The sequence below is a fragment of the Cupressus sempervirens genome, chromosome 1, assembly GCF_028749045.1.
Source record: "Cupressus sempervirens isolate cs-2001-9-10 chromosome 1, ASM2874904v1, whole genome shotgun sequence".
NCBI lineage: Eukaryota > Viridiplantae > Streptophyta > Pinopsida > Cupressales > Cupressaceae > Cupressus > Cupressus sempervirens.
In genome coordinates this window covers 224,237,318-224,257,164 of record NC_143118.1, presented here as the reverse complement: position 1 = coordinate 224,257,164, position 19,847 = coordinate 224,237,318, and the positions used below count along the sequence as shown (strand labels likewise).

The 19,847-nt window shown below is 34.7% G+C and overlaps 1 protein-coding gene across 1 annotated transcript in view; it reads right to left on the bottom strand.

Moving 5' to 3' along the window:
• The window catches only part of LOC149576969 (low-temperature-induced cysteine proteinase-like), a 73,220-nt gene that overhangs the window by 2,810 nt on the left and 50,563 nt on the right, over positions 1–19,847 (bottom strand). The window lies entirely within an intron of this gene.

Genomic DNA, 19,847 nt, shown 5'->3' with positions numbered 1-19,847 from the left:
TTGAGAGCTCATACTACGAGAAAGATCAAGGATACAACCTTTTGGTAGGCAATAATAACAGGTGCCAACTATCATAAGTCACAACAATATTGGCAATATGTCAAAGAATGCTCATCCTCCTTATACACATGCTGAATTTCAGTTGGTAATGAGGTGGGGCTTGAATAAAACTACTAGTATAGCCAAAATAGTAGTTTCAATTTTTTAGCTGTTTGCAGATGGGATAGTCCATAAGATTAACAGTTGATATTCTTTTAAAGACGATAAGAAATGAGAACATAATGACATTTTAGGTGCTTGGATTCAATGAAATTTACCATAAGTAGCTATGGCATCTATTAGATGTACTTTGTAATAGTTAAGTTGATATGCTCTGTTACAAATATGCATTAATTATTTGTCAGCTTGTGGGTAGTAGTTCTTAGGAGTGAATTGTTAGCTGTCACCGATAGTTGTATTTTGCTTGGTAACTATTGAGCACTTTAGATGGGCTTCTCATTTTCAAGGAAGGCAGTCTGATCCTTAGTCTACTTCTATGCAAGAAGTTCATATAAAAAATGCTGTATGTTTGTTACCCAATCTGGTATGCATTGTGCTTTTTTTTTTCATTCCTGCAAGTATTAGTCTTATCAAATAAAGGAGTAAACATTGGCCAGACTGCCTTTAAAAAGTTAGGATGGACTTAAAAAATTAATGTCTTTAGACCCCCACAAAGGTGGGAAGAGACCACAAGAAGATTAGGACAAAGAGATTGGACTATCTACAAGACAAGAGGAACAAATAGAACAAAGAAAAAGATTACGTGAAGAAAATCCATCACTATAATTGCGTCTTCAAAATGATGCAAAAGTTGGTACATAAAAGAAGGGGAAGTGGGAGTGGGAGCTATAGTTAAGAATTTAGACGAGAATTATTTTTCAAGGTTACCTGCGGACATGACCCCAACCTAATTTCCCTTGTCCCTGTTGCTTTTCTCGGACCGCTGTAAATGTAAATGTTTGGTAAGTGTTTTCCAATTGGTAACGATCAGTTATTTCTATTGAGATTATATCAAGAGGAGACATGTCCCTTCATGGGATATGTCTATTCATTAAAATTATAACATAATTATATATAATTATATATATGTATACGTGTGTGTGTGTATATATATATATATATATATGATATCTCATATATGCAGTTTATTATTTAATTAATATATGTGTGTGTGTGTGTGTGTGTATTATCTTGCACGTGCGCGCGTGCACACACACACACACAGACACATACATATATGCTCTTTAGTCTCATAGTTTAATCCAACGGAAGCTACCAAACATCAACACTCCCTCTTAGCTAGGGAGGATAAACAAAAGACAGGTATTACACCATTGGTAATATTAGGAATGACAAATTTTAAGGATATCTTTGATCAGAAGATATCCACCATTTTGATTTCACTTTTTCTTCTTTTTTTTATGAAGGTTCTCCACGAAATATTTGTAGCTACCTGATACGGGAGCACAAATCTTACGGTTGAACCTCTTCGGCTAAGAGCTAAGGACTAGGGGGTATCCATTCTGCCAAATTCGCCCAGAGCACAATCCTGGCCTCATCCCTTTATGTCGGAGCTATGCACTCAACAAGACTTGATCCTTGGTGGGCTCTTTAAGAACCTTTCAACTTCAGCGGTAGACCAAGGGCCCATTGACAATTCACATTTGATATCACGAGTATAATATCAACACATGATATTTACCAAATACTTTGAGTAACATTTTTATATCATATTTGATATCATGAGTATTGGTCTTCCAGAATATTAACATATGATATTCACCAAATACTCAAATAAGGTTTGATATCACATCTAATATCATGAGTATTGGTCTCCCAGAATATCAACATTTGATATTCACCAAGTACTCAAAAAGTTTTGATATCACATCTAATATCATGAGTATTAGTCTCCCAGAATATCAACACGTGATATTGACTAAATACTCTTTGAGTAATGGCCTTCCAGAATGTTGAGATGCAAGATGTTCACTAAGTACTATGAGTAATGGCCCTCCAGAACATCAATTTGCATACCATTCACCGTGTACTCAATAAAAATGTTTATAAGGTATGTGCATACACATTCTCATAATGTGATGAGGAGCAATCAAAATAATGACAATCAAATAATAAACGATACAATTTAAAAAGGAACCATATGGCAGACTCCTCCTAGCACTTCTTACTCTTGAACTAGGGTTTTCTCAATCACTTGATTACACACATTTCCAATCCCAACTAACAATGGGTTCACCTTCACATGGACATTGTTTAATGTCTCCAATCAGAAAATAAACCCCTTGTTTGGGTAGAATCTCTATCTTGTTTAATTCTGCACGTGCTTGGTTAGTAATATATCATACATGTTAGAATAACTCTTTCCATGAGTATCAGGCCTTCATCCTCATGGAAAGATCTTCATTTCCTTAAAACCTACTGCAACAAATAAATAATTAAAAGAAATCTACTGGTTCTGCAATAGGCATAACAACAAACCTATAATAACATGAAACTTATCAACAAAGTACTTGGAATGATGAAGGAAACCTTATTAATGCATTTGTAGAGCCAACCAATCAGTTTGTGAACCACAATATGGAATTTGAGTTGTAGAATATCTAAGTTTTAATATTGCTGTTCACCAATCCGTACATACCAGTCTTCCAATATTTTTTCTCCCCTTTACATCAGAGTCTTTTTCCAATTTATAAGACACCCTATAATAACTGACTCCAACCAACTATCATCGTCGAGTTGGATATTTTAAAATTATTACAAACTAAACGTCCCTCTAAACCAACCGTTACCTTTTTTTATTTAATGTTTGAACTTGAAAAACCATACAATTGTTTTATTAAACATTAAACTCATTTCTATACATAAACCTATCTTGAAGACCTAATATTATTTTAGCATCATGATAGGTTCCAAGACTGCCCAATTGATTTGATGACCTTGTTTATACATTCCTTCCTTCTGATTTGTTTTGAGGATCTTCGTGGTCTTTATAATCTTCAACTGTGGCTTGAACATTTGAGGTGCTCCTGCACCATACTCCCCACCATAAAAAGAACTCTTGACCCAAGAGTTGACCTGTGATCCATTGTTCCTTGCTCCCATCTGCTGCTGCTGAGGGGTGAAATTATTCCCCAAAGTGATCTGCTCCTTCATCCTGGTTCCTGCAGTCACACACCAAGATTTAGATACATAAATATTTGGATTAGACTGTCCTCTTGCTTGATAGTATTGCTACTGCACATTAGACTGCTGGAAAGTCTTTATTTGTCTCTGCTCTATCACCATATCATCTTCATCTATCTGCCCTCTTAGAGGACACTTCATTGCTCCAACCAAAACAAAAGGTTGTTCAACCAGCCCTACCACCCCTAGATTGTCTTGCCTCTTAGCCTGACATTGCTTCCAACCAGTATCATAATGTGGAGTACCCTGATCCTGCACTGGAATATCTCTACCAAAACACATCAGTATAGTTTCCTTATGACTCCTCACCAATGGATGCAACTTATAATTCACCTTTCCTTGTTGAACTACATATGTATTTTCATAGCCATTATGCATGACTCTCCTTGAACATTGCCAAGATCTTCCCAAAATGAGATGCCCACAAGTCATGTGCATGACATCACATAGTACCTTGTCCCAATAACTCCCAACTGAAAACTCAACCATCACTTGATCCTTAATCAACAAATTCTGATTCTCATTGACCCAAGTAGCATAATTAGGAGCAGCATGTGCAAAAGTTTTCAAATTCAATTTCTTAACAACTTCATAAGACAACATATTATTACTTGCCCCTGAATCAATTATCAACTTACATACCTTGCCTTGAATGAGACAATTTGATCTGAATATGCTTGAATCTTTTGGTATTCAATTGCTTCTTCCCATCAGTAAGCACTCTCCTTCTTCTGGAAGAAGTTCAATGGGTTCATTCTGCTCAACCTTTCTTGGCTCTTCATCAACCAAGTTTACTCTTCTCTCTCTCCCTTTGTCTTCCTGCCATTTAGGACACCGAAAGGACTGATGGCCTACTTCATTGCAAGTGAAGCATCTTCCCATGAACACTCCACTTCCTCTTCTTCCACTTCTTCCACCTCTATAACCCCCTCTTGATTATGAAAATGTTTTGTCCTTATCCTTATCATTGCTGCTCTGAAAATCAGTAGTACCTCTTCCCCCTCTTCCTCTCATGGAAGATCCACCTCTATTGCTGCTCTGCTTTTCTTGTCTCCTTATCTTCTCTTCAGCCCTCAAGGCTAACTGATAACATTCATCAACTGACCTCCGGGTAGCAAGACTAAGTTCATCCTGGATATTGAACCTTAGTCCCCCCATATACCTTGCAATCTTTTCTTCCATCTCTTCATCATGATCCACCCTAATATTAAGTTTGTGAAATTCCTCAATGTACTTCTGTACATCCATCTCCTTTTGCTTGAAATCTCTCATTTTCTTGTACAATTGTACTCTATAATCCTTTGGCAAAAATTTTGCCTTCATTTTGTCCACCATAGTATACCAAGATGTGATCTTGGGTCTACCATTCTTCCATCTATCTGCCTGGATGCAATCCCACCACAACAAAGCATGTCCCTTCAACCTAGACTTTGTTATCTTAACTTTTTCCTTCTCTTCTATCCCTTCACACTCAAAGCAATTTTCCATTGCATCGAACCAATCTATTAGTTCTTCATCATCCATCTTTCCTCCATACACAGGTAAGTCTGTCCTTACCCTTCTATCCTCATTTCTTATGGTTTTTGCGAACTTAGCCATTCTTACTTCCTCAGGGTCCTTTTCTTCTTCTTTGGGTTCTTCTTCCTCTTCTTCATCTCTAACTTCTTCATCCAATCTAATGCTCTTATCTTTCTTCTCTAGTGCTGACAACCTCTCCATCATGGACTTTATCAATCTATCTTTTTCAGCATTCTCTTTGTCCCTTTGTTCTAATGATGCCCTTAACTTTTTGTTATCTGCCACTTGTTCTTTCACTATCTTTGCCAACTCAACATTTGTCAACCTTGTAGGAATCTCTTCTTCTCCTTCAGACATGGTTGCTTGATCAACTTAGTACAAGAATCTACTATAGGGTTACTCCTCTCAGGATAGTTCAACTACAAGGGCTCACTAAGGGATTCAAGAACCAACTTTGCAATATTCCACAAGACCTTTCCCTTGCTCTGATACCAATTTGATGAGGAGCAATCAAAATAATGACAATCAAATAATAAACGATACAATTTAAAAAGGAACCATATGGCAGACTCCTCTAGCACTTCTTACTCTTGAACTAGGGTTTTCTCAATCACTTGATTACACACATTTCCAATCCCAACTAACAATGGATTCACCTTCACATGGACATTGTTAAATGTCTCCAATAAGAAAATAAACCCCTTGTTTGGGTAGAATCTCTATCTTGTTTAATTCTGCACGTACTTGGTTAGTAATATATCATACATGTTAGAATAACTCTTTCCATGAGTATCAGGCCTTCATCCTCATGGAAAGATCTTCATTTCCTTAAAACCTACTGCAACAAAAATAATTAAAAGAAATCTACCGGTTTGCAATAGGCGTAACAACAAACCCATAATAACATGAAACTTATCAACAAAGTACTTGGAATGATGAAGGAAACCTTATTAACGCATTTGTAGAGCCAACCAATCAGTTTGTGGACCACAATATGGAATTTGAGTTGTAGAATATCTAAGTTTTAATATTGCTGTTCACCAGTCCGTACATACCAGTCTTCCAATATTTTCTCTCCCCTTTACATCAGAGACTCTTTCCAATTTATAAGACATCTAAGTTTTAATATTGCTGTTCACCAATCCGTACATACCAGTCTTCCAATATTTTCTCTCCCCTTTACATCAGAGACTCTTTCCAATTTATAAGACACCTTATAATAACTGACTCCAACCAACTATCATCGTTGAGTTGGGTATTTTAAAATTATTACAAACTAAACTTCCCTCTAAACCAACCGTTACCTTTTTTTATTTCATGTTTGAACTTGAAAAACCATACAATTGTTTTATTAAACATTAAACTCATTTCTATACCTAAACCTATCTTGAAGACGTAATATTATTTTAGCATCATGATACGTTCCAAGACTGCCCAATTGATTTGATGACTTTGTTTATACATTTCTTCCTTCTGATTTGTTTTGAGGATCTTCGTGGTCTTTATAATCTTCAACTGTGGCTTGAACATTTGAGGTGCTCTTGCACCATAATGTTTACCATATAAACATCCAACATGCAAAGTATAATCTATCATGATCTGCATAGACATTGTAAGATATCCATCATGATAAAAAATTAAGTTATTGTAAGATCATCACCTTTCAATAACTTCTGGAAATATAAGTGACATCATTTGGAAATTGTCACTTCCTCATGATACACACAAGGGGTAAGCCCATTAAAATCACAATCACGAAATATATTCATGAATCACAATCCTCTTTAGTACTACAATTTATTGATCACTGGAGAATCCATCTCAACATGGTTTACTCCATCTAAATCAATATAATTGAAATCACCGAAGGTTGCTTGAGTCATATCCTCTATCTGCTCCTTTAGACGAATGTGTCAGACTCCCTCTAAACATCAATCTTATGAGCTTCTTATCCAAACTTGACTTTAACAAAGTGTCAGGCTCCCTCTGAATCCAATATCAATCTTTTTCCAGCAATAACAATCTCAGGGGAAAAGATCAAGGCACATAGCTCTTATAGAAATACGAAAAAATAAGAGAGAGAATAATATACATAAACATCTAATTGAAATATATATATATATATATATATATATATATTAATCTATTCTCATTAATGCCAATTTTTCAATCTCTTACATTCATTTATTTCATTCTATATCTCTCTTATGTTCTTCAATATAACAAAAATAAGTCTATAAATAACACAACATAAATTCATGTAAAATGAAATAAATTCATAAACTTACCTCACATGAACTTTACCTCGATTCCCTCCAAAAAATAAATCACATATATTGATTATAAATGCCCCCTCAATATACTCATTTGTAAGTTATCCTATACAACTAGGTGTTATCGTCACCATAGTAATATGTTAACAATGCATATACTTTGATCTGCTCACTTAGGCATGCTCATTCTTAGACTATTCTATAAACGCACTTGTTTTTGCAAGGTCTGATAACCCATATATCTTGTGACATCTACGTTTAAGAGATTGCCCACGTTGACTAGCTCAAGTGATGCATTGTTTTATTATATGGGTTGGCAACATATACGTGTGTATTTGCACATTCCAATGCTTATCTCCCTTTGGCTCATGCTTTATGCACGCGCTCTATGCAAACAATGCTCTATCAGCCTAGTCAATGTGCTTGTAGTCACAAGATTTGGCATAGGTGTATACAATTGGACATGACCTTATTTGGACAGAAACTGAAAATAGTATCTCCCCTTGCGATGCATTCTATCGATGATACCCCTTTTTCCACGGGCTAAGTCAAATCGGTCCTTTGCTTGCAAGCCAATATTATTTCAACTTGCTTTGCTTATTAATGGTATCTTCAATATGTCAATCTTTCTGGTGACAATGATCAATGTGATTTACTTGTGGTGCACCTACTCTGTTTTCGGCACAAGTATATATTTGTAATGAAAATATAGTCGCATTCTTTTGCCATTCTTAGTTCCCACCTAGAGTCTTAATGCTCCTGCATCATTCAATGGTGCCTCAATTTTGTGCCAAAGCAACGATACCAATTGTATGTTGCGTTTTTTATAATTATGTTTTCTTACTTGGATTTGAATATGGTATAGATCAACCAACACCCGTCAACTTATAGTAGATAGTTTTGTTCCTGTCATCCTATATCAAAAAAAAATTGAAAGCGTTTCATTTTGCAATCACTCATGTGGCCTCCAGCCAATTCCATATTATTATAAATATGTCGATGACTTAACTTTTTCCTCTCATAGCTCTTTTTGAGCACCTTTGACGACTCATCCAAGTGTTCGATTACTTAACTCCCCTCATAAGCCTCATCCTTGATTTGAGGCTGGTATGTTTCTCAATGCCACCATTACCAACCAGGACATGTGCTTTGAAGGATTTGCTTAACACCAATGGCACACTCAAACCCCAACTAACACATTTTGGGAACCTGTGATATGAATTCAACAACCTGCAAATTTAGTGCTTCAACTCCAGTAGAACGGGTGATTACAATGTGAATTTGTTGGCTGTTCCGAAACCTCAATTTCATTATTCCTACATTCAAGCTTGAAACCAATAGTCATTGCCGTCGGTTTCATTTGGACAGTCAGATTTCCATCACATTAAATTTCATTGCTGAATGAAATATAAGCTTGTGTCTTGAGAGATTATATGTTCGGGTCAAATTGATGTGGATTAGATTTATTGACCTTACAGGGTTGCACCTACCAATTACGACCAAACCTATCAAAACAGGAAGTGACTATGAATCGCGCTGCACCAGAATCTTTGGCTCCAGCTCTAGACCTTTCTATTCTTTAATATATTCAATCTTTATATTATTTACTTATACATTTGCAGTTCGGCTCTGATAACATGTTAATTTTCTCGAACCGTTGCAAATGCACTAAGCACTGCCATTATGTTTGGTATGTATTTACCAATTGGCAGCAATCACTTATTTATATTGAGATTATATCAAGAGGAGACATGTCCTTTCATGGGACATGTCTATTCATTCAAATAATAACATAATTATAAATATATAGTATCTTGCACACGCGCACACACATAGATCTTCTCTTTAGTCTCATAGTTTTATTCGACAGAAGCTACTAAACATCAACAGTCTCAATACCAGGGACGTTTTGAAGAGTTGGGGACAGTCAAGGGACATTCCCCCCATGTCCCCAAATTTTCAAAATTTGGTGGGGACATCCCACAAAGTTGGGGACATCACCCAAAAAAGCGGATGGTTGGAGACACTGTAGTCGTCCCCCAACCGTACTAGGGACAACTATCCATACTTAGTGTTTACACACAAATTTTTCAAAAAAAAAAAATTCCAATTTATTTTGCCTTATGGGGGTCGGTTTGTGGGCTCCACCTTCTTACATGCCCTAAAAAGCCAAAAACGTGGCTTATACTTGCATCTTCTCCATTCTTATTATATGCATAAATTTTTCAAGTTTTTACTTCTCTCTTGTTGACAGCAGCAACAAGGTTAAAATACAAATGCAGAAACAAATTCAATAATAGTAGATTTAGAAATGAGAAAATAATTATAAATGATAATCAATTTAAACAAGTAAAAACAAATGACAGTCACAACATTAATCTCTTTATACAATAATAGACCTGGCTTTGCAATCACACACATTAGTAGACCAAGATGTTGGTCATCACAGGAGCTCATGAGCTGGAATAGATTATTTTCAAATCTGCCAGTTCAATTCTTGTTTTTGTTTTTTTATACATGGGGGTGTGCCCGTGACCTAAGCCCAACAATGACCAACGGACGACACGAGCTTAGGGTGAGACTAGTCCCCCATGGGTGCAAAACAGCCACGCGCTAGCCATTCTCACCGGGTGAACCCGAAGGCGGAATAGAACCCAAGACCATGGAGGTGATCCACGACTTCAAGCCTATCCATCTACTATGTGCGCTAGGGGTTGCCCCCCACCATTCGATACTTGTTGCTTCAAATAGGACTATTCTAAGTTCTTTTGTCCCTTCCTACCTTTAGATGACACAAATTCTGATGCAGAGTTCGCTAAATCAGAATGGGAGCAACAGTGTACTTTGTTTTTATGTAGTTTGATTTTTATATTGAACATGAAACTATATGGCTGTACTTAGCCTTTGGGCATTTTGGTTTTATATATTAAACTTATTTACATATATTTTTTATCACATGCATATATGCTATTTACATTGAACACTGAATTCTGATTTCCAAAATTTGAATGCATACTGTGTTTTGAAACAATGAAATGTTGTAAACTTGTATGTTAAGGTTCTATGATGTTTAAATGACATGCTTTATCCATATTTTCATATGAATGTTATGTATATTTGGAATCTTCCCTATATATATTTTAATTTCTGTATATTTTATATAGTCGTCCCCTTTGCCATCCCCTCAACGTCCCCAACCTTAGCAAGAGAATTTACCAAAAACCCGTCCCCTATTGTCCCTATCCAGGAAACCCCTGGTAACACTGGTTGTTTTCCTAAAGAAGGTTGCAGTGATCTTGCTGATCAAGTTTAGTTCAAGAAAGAAACAACTAAATCTCTAGAGTTGATTAATTCCCATTTGGAGAGAAGTCTTTGAGGTGAAATGAAGTCCAAGCGCTTCTTGGTAGACGAAGAGCAAGAAGCAAACAAGAGGAATCTTTAGGACATCGAAGGATTGTTCATAATGGAAGATGAAACCAAGCCGAAAACGCCAAGATGAAACCTTCGTGTGGAAAGAAAAGAAAATGAAGATAGGAGCAATGGTGTCAGGATTACCAAGGTCTCCAATGGGTCAAGGGTTTGAACATGTCTAGAAATGACAAAGGAGCAAAGAAACATCTTGACTAGAGCTTCGTGCGCTTTGAGGTTTCTGAAGTTGTAATAAAGTCAAATGATGGTCATCCCTCTAGCAAGTTGAAATGTCAAGAGGTTGAAGCTACCAAAGTTCAATGAAGATGAATACAAAGATCATATAAGGCACTGTAATAAATAGATTAGAATATGGATCACAAATGAACAAATAGATAAAAGATATTGGTCGAGATGTTTTCAACCACATTGTTGATAGATTGGTATGCATTTGAACAAGAGTTCAGACAATTAAGGAATTAGAATGAAATTGTTGTTAAAATTTCTAATAATTGATAGGCCATGAAGGAAAATTTACGAGCCTATAGCAGGAGGCTCAAGGAATTACTAAGCAATTGAAAAAAAACTAGTGGATGGTCTAAAGAAGTGATGGTACACTTAAGGGTTGATACCCTCATAATGAAAGAAGATGCAAATAGTACCTCTCTTATTGTGCGAGGATGTAGTGGATGGGCTACATAAGTGATGGTTCACTTGAGGGTTGATACTTGATACCCTGATAATGGAAGAAGATGAAAATAGTACCCCTCTCATTGTACAAGGATGCATTTAATACATTGAGACTTGGACATACAAAGTAAAAACAAGACATCCTCTTGTTTGAGGAAAAGTAATGGTTTTGATTCAAGCAATTTTAAATCAAGACTGGTGCAGGCTCTTTATAGAGATGTTGACAAAAATGTATGAGCTAAGAAAGACACAATAGAAGGGAACAAATTTGGTATACTGAAAATAGAATAGTCATGTTGTCCTGCGTTTTGTATGTAGGTAACAGTATGAAACTTTTTCAACTTAGTTTCACATTTCTCTGAGATAGTTCATTATTTAATTGGCAAACATTGATCAACCAATCGAACCCAATTTGCATGATGAATCCTTTTACTGAAGGCTTTTGTCAAGTCCTTTTCGTTTTTCATTTTATTAAGCCTATGCTTGATTTTTGAAGCCTTCAATGTCCTTTCTTCTATTTTTGCATGAGTATTTAGTTGCTTTTATTCCTTTTGTTTCCTCTAATCTCTTGCTTTCGGTTTTCCCTTCGATTCGGTATATCTTAGGGCTTAATCGAACCTAGTAGTCAAAAGATATGACCATTTAAGTGCCCAAAAAGTGGATTCTCTGGGCACAATCACATATTTAAAATATCAATGTTATATTTTAATGTTGACATTCAACTTTTGAAAAATATAACATAATTTGACTTTATGTTATGTTTTTAAATTAATTTATCACTTAAGTGACTATAGTGCACTTTATGTTATATTTTCATGTTGAGTTGCTTTTTAATTTTTCACTTGACTTTATCACGATAGAGTTCTAATTTAATGTTGAGTTTTACTTTATGTTTTATTTTAAAACATCTAAGTTGAACATTACTTTTTGAATAAAATGTGCACATGACATATAAATTATATAGTATAGATATTATGTTTGGCCCCTTTAAGTGATGTTAACTCAATAATCATTTAGATATGCTAAATTGGTCACTTAAGTTGTGCAACACAACTAAATGTCTTTTTTACATGTTTACATGCAAATGCATTCGTAGTATCCGATTTTGGCTTGAAAATGCATATTTTAAATATGTAATGGACTTCCTAGAGTCCACTTTACATTAAAATACTCCTTTCCAAGAAAATAACTTTACATGTAATTGCCTCTTGAGAGTGCGATTTTGCACTCTAACGCATGTAAATGTGAATGAATAAGGATCTCTGATAGAGAATATCAAGATGTATTTGAATCACTAATAATTTGGATCTAAAATATGTATGATTCAGTTCTGACTGAATATATAATAATAGATTTATATATATCAGACTGAATTTATATATAGATAACTATATTATATCTGATAAGTATTCTGAAATGTATCTTGTAACTAATATGACCGAGACCAAGTTTGAATCGCTGCTGAAGATTAGTACATTGCCGTTGTGATTGGTGTTCCATCCCAGCCGGCGATCCAATATAAATACATAGGAATGAGTTCATGTCCCTATGTAGACCATAAACTTTGATTATCATTAGTATAACCATGTCTTCGATTAGTTAATTGATACAAGGCCGATAGTTATTAAGGAGTTTCGATAGACTTTTGAGGATCATTTTATATGCATAAATTCATATACCAAATGAAATGTGAACTTCACTTCTACTAAAGCTATACTGTAACACTCCCTCTTAGCAAGGGAGAAGTGAAAACACCAAGATATCTCATATTCTCTTGACATGTACACAGGTATCATCTTTAATGATATCTAAAAGGAGAATAGGTTATCAAATTCACAATACTTAGGTACAGTGATAAGAAGTATTTCATTTGATAACCAAAATCATAATGTCATGAACTCTATCATGACAAGTATTATGATCTCCATCACTCTAGGACAACAACTTAATGAAGTCTTCTCATAATACATTCATTATCAAGACTTTCATTTATTTGTCATAACAACACAATTTGTCAAGATAACAGGTTTGCCACTTGTAAGATCATCACCTTACAATGGTTACCTTCTAAATATGTCAATGAAAGATCGTCACCTTTCATTACATATCTGATGCAACCATAAGATAGTAGCGTATAACACTGAATATACATAAATAAAAGAAAGCAGAAACTTGATTTCAGTATTTACAATTACAATTTAATCATACCAAGTTTGTCTCTGAAGTATCCCAATTTGGGCTTGGCAAGAGGTTTGGTAAATGCATTTGTTGTCTGTTCATCTGTACTTATGTATTCTAACTTGAGAACATCTTGATCTACCATATCTCTAATATAATGATAATGTATTTCAATATTCTTAGATCGATTGTGAAAAACTAGATTCACTAAAAGCTTGATACAACTTTGATTATTGCAGTAGATGAGTGTGGGTTTCAAGGTTTTCTAAATAATCCGACTAGCAATTTTCTCACCATACTACTTCTCTAGCTCTCATGGAAGAAGCTATGTATTCTACTTCAGTAGAACTTAAGGCGACTAATGATTGTTTTCTGCTAAACTAAGAAATCATCGCTAACCCAAGACTGAAACAAAATCCTGTAGTACTCTTACGATCAGTAGAGCTGCCTGTCCAATCAGAATCTAAATATCCATGAAGATTAATTTCAACTTGATCATGGTTAAGACTCATACCAATTGAACCCTATTAGTATTGTAAAATGTGCTTGGCTACCATAAGGTGTATCTTCTTCAATTCACAGACGAATTGACTTTAAGGCATTAGTTGCATAACAAATATTAGGGTGAGTGTTTACCAAGTACATTATTGACCCGATAATTTGCTTGTAGTAAGTAGGATCGGTAGATTCAGATTCAAATCCGTCATTCTTTAGTTTATGTAGATTTGCTTCCATATTAGTAGTTAAGGGTTTACAATCCATCATTCCAAACTTAGTTAGAATGTCAACAGTGTATTTTCCTTGATTTAGGTAGAAGTAGTTCTCCTTTTGCCAGACTTCTAGACCTAGGAAGTAATGAAGAAGCCTTAGGTCTTTCATGTCGAATTTTGTTGTTAGTTCCTGTTTGCATTTAGCTATAAGATGTTCTTCACCTGTTATTAGTAAATCATCAATATATAGTATAAGAATAATCATATCATCTTCAACTATTTTGAAATATGTTAGGATCAACTACATTTTTGGAATACCCTAATTTTGAGAGGTAGTTGTCTATTCTGTCATACCATGCCCTGGGAGCTTGTTTAAGAGCATAAAGTACTTTCTTCACTTTACATACATGATCATTTTTTGTCATGAGTGATAAATCCTTCAAGTTGTTCGATGTATACTTCTTCAACTATACTATTTAGGAATGCAATTTTGATATCCATTTGGTGTATCTTCCACCTTTTGGATGTTGCAACAACTATAATGGTTCTGACAAAGGTGTACTAGACAACTAGAGCAAAAGTTTCTTCATAATCTATTCCTTCCTTCTGTGAGAATTCGCGACCTACAAATCTGGCTTTGTATTTTTCAACGTTGCAATTTGGTACATTCTTGATTTTGAATAGCTATTTAGAAGAGACAACTAATTTATCTTTGGGTTTGGGTACAACATCCCCACACATCATTTTTTAGTATGGATTGATATTCTTCAATAATTGCATCTTTCCAAGGTTGGCATGATAATGCTCCTTCAACATTTGTAGGCTATGTTTTGATGATTCACAGAGTAGTGCTACATAGCATGAATGGTTCCTTGTTCTCTTGTTTTCTTGGACTACTTCATCAGGTTCCATATGATTTTCTTCTATCATTTTTATTACCCAAAGTGGTCTCTTTTTATTGTTAGGATTTTCAATATTCTCTGAATTTGGATTAGGCGGTGCAAAATTCTCAGTATTAATCTCCCTCTCATTCTCTACTGGAAGTTTCTCATCTAGTTCAGTAGTAGGTTTCGAGCATGATTCATCAATGTTCTTGGAGAGATTAAAAGCAATGTCTTCTTCAAATTTTACATCTCTACTGATTTCAATAGTTCTTAGTCCAGGGACATAGATCCTGTAACCTTTGGATGATTCATTGTATCCAATGAATAAGCCCTTCTTTCCAGATGGGTCTAGTTTGGTTCTCTTTTCTTTAGGAATGTGAATATAAACAGGACACCCAAATATTCTTAGGTGGCTTAAATCAAGTTTGTTGCCCGTAAATACTTCTTCAGGAGTTGTATTTTCCAATATTGATTGAGGACATCTATTTTGGATATGAACTGCAGTATCAAAGGCTTCAACCTAGAAGGAGGTGTGAAGGTTTTGATCATGCATCATAGCTCTGGCTAATTCAATAATGGATATGTTTTTCCTATCTAAGACTCCATTCTGTTGAGGATTATATGCTATAGAAAACTCCCTCTTAATCCCAACAAAGATGCAAAAATCTTTGAAAAATTCTTAGATGTATTCACCCTCATTATCTGATCTTAGGGTTTTGATTTTCTATTGAGATTGGTTTTCAACTAGTGCCTAAATTCTTTGAATTTGGAATACACTTTGGTTAATTCCTTTTGTTTAAGGAAGTAAATCCAAGTTTTCCTAGAATAGTCATCTATAAAAATCACATAGTAGAGACATTTGCTTAGGGAAGGTACAAACATTGGACTTCATATATCAGTATGAATGAGTTCAAGTACAGATTTAGATTTGTGTTCACTTTTGGGGAAGGACGCCTTTGTGTTTTTACCTAGGGCACATCCTTTGCAAATACCGGAATGATCGAGTTTTAAACTAGGTAACCCTGTTACTATTTTTTCTATGGATGATAAAGCATGGAAATGAAGATGACCTAGTCTTCTATGCCACATTTCATTCATGTTTGTGATTTCATGATTTAGGACTAAATTTTGATGGTTACAAAGTTTGTACAAACTTCCATCTCTAAATCCGACGGATATAGCATTATTAATGTTGGAGTTCTTTGGCCAAGATAGTACTTTATCTTCTTGGAATGTGGTTCAATGCCCTTGGTCTGCAAGGCCAAAGATGGAGACCAAATTTCTTTTTATACCATGTACAAACAAAACATTCTTTAGTTGAAGAGTGATACCTGAATTTAGTTGTATTGAACATGATCCAATACCTTTTATCGAGAATGTAGAGTTATCCCCAATACTTACTTCTTCAGAGGAGTATCCTTCAAAGCTTTTGAATTTATTTCTAAAGTCTGTGATATGACGTGATGCTCCAGTTCACTTGAGAGTGCTCAGTAGAATGCAAAGTTTTCATCTTTTTCATCCTTGACTTCTACTAATGCTACTTGAATTTTCTCCCGTTCAGGACAAAAGTTATGAGTATGGCTGAATTTGTCACATTTTAAACCGTTGTACTTTTGACCAATCTCTTTACTTGTATGTTTTGTTGAATTCCTTTCTTTTTCATTTGAGTTTACCTTTCTTTCCTTTATTGTTGGTATTGATTTGGAGAGCTTGAATATCTCCCTCTTGATTTAAACCGATTCCTCTTGAATTATCTTGACTCTTCTTGAGTACATTCATTTTTAAGAAGTTTTGGTCAAGAGCTTAGTCCACGAATAAAAGTTTCCCAAGATAAAGGTAGTCCTTTTAGTGTTGTAATGCCAAGTTCTTTGTCATCTACTTGATTTCCAATAGTTGCAAGTTGATCTTTTAACTTTGAGATTCTTAGAAAATAAGATGTAATTGATTCTCCATTGATCATTTTAATGTATAGTAGATCTTTTTTTAATGTTAAAAATCTAGTAGTGTTATTAATTTCGAAAGTATTCTTAATAGTGGAAAACATCTCAAAACTTGTTTTAAGGCTTGATATAGATGGAAGGATATAATCTTTGACAGAATCTATAATGATCTTCATGGCTTTATTGTTGTGTCTTTTCCAGGTTGTTTTGCCAAGATCATTCTCTTGCATAGATTTATTTTCCTCTATATATCCTTCTAATTCCATTTCTCGTAGAATAATTATTAATCGTATTTTCCATGATGCAAAGTTGGGGGCCCCTTCAAGTCTGTCTTCCAATCTTACGTGATTCACCATTGTTTTGGATTGAAGACATTTTAATAGTCTAAATTCTGTTACAAAACCGACTAAATTTCTCTATCAGTGTGGCTCTGATACCATGTGAATGAATAAGGATCTTTGATAGAGAATATTACAATGTATTTGAATCACTAATGATTCAGATCTAAAATATGTATGATTTAGTTATGACTGAATATATAATAATAGATCTATATATTGTAGGAAATTTGTTCAGCACTCCCCTCGGGATTTGTGACAAGGGCTTAATCGCCTCCTATGAACTATAAGTTGAGTGGTTGTATCGGGCATTGACAGATCGGTCATTTGGTGCAACGGCAACCCCTCTCTCTCTCTCTCTCTCTCTCTCTCTCTCTCTCTCTCTCTATATATATATATATATATATATATATAACTATATTATATTTGATACGTATTCTGAAATGTATCTTGTAACTAATATGACCAAGATCAAGTTTGAATCGCTGCTGAAGATCACTACATTGCCGCTGTGATTGATGTTCCATCCCAACCGGCAATCCAATACAAATACATAGAATGAGTTCATGTCCCTACATAGACCATAAACTTTGATTACCATTAGTATAACATGCCTTCGATTAGTTAATTGATACAAGGTCAATAGTTATGAAGGAGTTCCGATAGACTTTTGAGGATCATTATATATATATATATATATATATATATATATATATATATATATATATATATATATATATATATATATATATATATATATAAACTTTTGGGAAATACAAATAATATTAAGTATATGAATCATTTCTGAAATACATAATCAGTAACTATATAAATATTTATATGTATATGTATAGACATGTGTGTGTGTGTGTATGAGATAAACACAAATTCATATACCAAATGTAATGTGAACTTCACTTCTACTGAAGCTATACTTTAATAGTAAATGCATCCCAAGTCCATGATCTTGTTGCACTCCAATGCCAACAACGCACAAAGCATAATAAATGTTGCATATTATTAAAAAATGCAATAGGGCTGGGAGAGTGTAATTTACATCTCCAACTCCATTTACATGCATTTGCCCATGGAGAGTGCGATTTGCACTTCCAGCTATCATATGAATACATTTTAAACATGTAAATGAATCCATAGATCCCGATTTTGCATTCCAACACATGCAATTGCATTTGAGGAACCCGTTTTTGCATTCCCAAGCCAAAAAAGGCTCAAATGCAAGCATTTTTAGGGCACGTTTTTGCCAAAAACGCCCAGAAATTCAAATTTTTATCCACATTTTTTCATTTGGATCCATGTTTTGGCATTTGGGGAAGAAGTTTTTGCAATCTCAAGTCAAAAACAACTAATACATATGCATTTTAGACCCACGTTTTTGCAAAAAAGGCCCAGAAAATTTGATTTTAGAACCACGTTTGGGCATTTTCAGGGCCATGGTTTTGAATTTTGATGGATAAATATACATTTGGGAAACCTGTTTTTGCATTCTTAAGTTAAAAACAGCCCATGTAAATGCAATTGTGAGCCACGTTTTTGGAAAAACGACCCATTTCTATGCATGAGGATGGCCTGTTTTTGGCAAAAAAATCTAAAAATCAATATTTCCAGTTTATGTGTTTGATATTCGAGAAGGTGTTTTGACTTTTTAATGCTTAATTTAGCATCAAAGAATCACATTTTTGCCCTGTTTATGCAAAAACGACCCATGTCTTTGCATCAAGAAGGCACATTTTTTATTAACAATGTCTCATGAACACATTTCATGCAAAAATGTTTTGCATTTTGAAGGTTTTATGACTTTGTATTTTGCCCATTACATGTAAAAATGACCGAGTGTTTGAGCATATGGATTTGCATTTGCAACATTGAAATGGTCAAAGGATATTTAGTTGTTGCATGCAAATAGACTGGGAGGGTTTGATTTTGAAGAAGACTTCTCCATTTTAACTTCTCTTTCTTCCACATTTGGCTCATCTTTGTCCACACTTGTTCAAAGGCATGCCGTATCTTTTGCAATTTTTCTTTAAATAAGTTGATATTTTCTCGTAGCAAATGCTTTAAAATCCTCCAACACTCCAAAAAATGAAATTTCCTGTAAAGAAAGATTTTGAAGTTTGTCATGTCCAAGTGAATAGCACAAGGTATGCTTTTGTTTGGTGCATAGTTTTGCTTATTTGTTTGCTTGCTTGTTTTGGCTTCCTTTTTGGAAGAAAGTTGAAAAATCCTACCCAAGAATGCAAATGCATCCACATCCTTTCACTTTTTATGTTTCCATGTCAATACATATTACATACATTTTCCTACATATGCAATTACATCATCCGAACCCGATTACATGTGTACCTCAAGTAATTAATACATGTAATTACCACATGTAATTACCTCTAGAGAACCCAATTTTGGCAAAAGGTCACACTTTTAAACACCAAAGTCGCCATTTGCACACATCCATATGCATTCCAACTTGCATTCTTGGCCATACCTGATGGAAATATTGTCATTGATGTCAAAGTCATTCAAAGAGATTGTTAGAAGTAATGTCATTGATTTCAAAAATATAAGAAACACAACAGGTGAAAGATACAATGATATTTTCTTTAGTTGCCAGATTCGTCCATATACCCCCGGATCATGGATCCGCGCGCGG